Here is a 1,094-nt window from a genome sequence, read left to right as displayed (position 1 = left end):
GGAGCTTTCTACAAATCAGCTCCTAGGAGCCCAGGCTGATTTCTTCCTGAAGGCCAGTTCCAGGAATCAGCCTGCTCAGTTCCTGCCAGGAACATGTGCCCTCGCCTACTGCATCCCTTCGAGCAGGAAACTCCAAGAGAACTCTGTGATGAGGAGACGGCTATACCTGCACTGGGCAGTAGGTAGCCACCGCTGAGTACTTGAAACGGGCTGTGTGACAGAACTACATTGTAAATGTTTTAATTTGAATAGAAATAGCTACAGGTGGCTAGCAGCTCAGTAGCCTCAGAGCTTTCCTTACATGTGGCCTGGTCTGCCAGCCCCACCTTCTCTCTTCCATTAACATGAAGCATATACCCTAGTTGAGTTTTACACACAGGTGAAAGCTTGTACAAAGATGGCCTAGAGCCCTAACCGGTTTGGCTCAGTAGATAGAGCATCGGCCTGCAGACTGAGGGGTCCCAGATTCGATTCCGGTCAAGGGCATGTACCTTGGTTGCGGGCACATCCCCAGGAGGCAGCTGATCGATGTATCTCTCTCATCGATGTTTCTAACTCTCTGTCCCTCTCCCTTCCTCTCTGTAAAAAATCAATAAAATATATTAAAAAAAAAAAGATGGCCTAGGGTAGGCGTGCCATTTTGTAATCTGCTTTTCTTCCCTCGTGACAGGTAGTGCGGAGCTCCAGGTCACCACTGTACCTCCCCTCCTAAGTATTGCCCAGTATTCTTTATGTTGCAAAGATCCACATCTTATCTAACCACCTCCCAGTGATGGACGCTTGGGCTGTTTCCATTGTTTTCCTAACACGACAAACACACTTCCAGAAACATCTTTGCATGTATATCTCTGTACCCAGGTGGTAGAATTTTAGTATGAAACATTCTTAAAGGGGGAGTTGCTCAATTGCTCTTAAAAAAGCATGCCTATCAGGGAAAGTGTGTGAGTATGCTCATAGGCTCACGTGCCAAGGCTAAACTAACATCGAGGTGGACAGTTCTTAATTCTTTTCAAATTGGATGTGATTGTTTCTTTAGTTTACTTTTTTCTGAATTACCAGTGAAGTTGAGAGGTTTTCCCTTGTATTTCTTGTTT

The sequence above is a fragment of the Myotis lucifugus genome, unplaced genomic scaffold, assembly GCF_000147115.1.
Source record: "Myotis lucifugus unplaced genomic scaffold, Myoluc2.0 scaffold_1563, whole genome shotgun sequence".
In the NCBI taxonomy this organism is placed as follows: domain Eukaryota; kingdom Metazoa; phylum Chordata; class Mammalia; order Chiroptera; family Vespertilionidae; genus Myotis; species Myotis lucifugus.
This window is presented reverse-complemented; position numbering follows the sequence as displayed.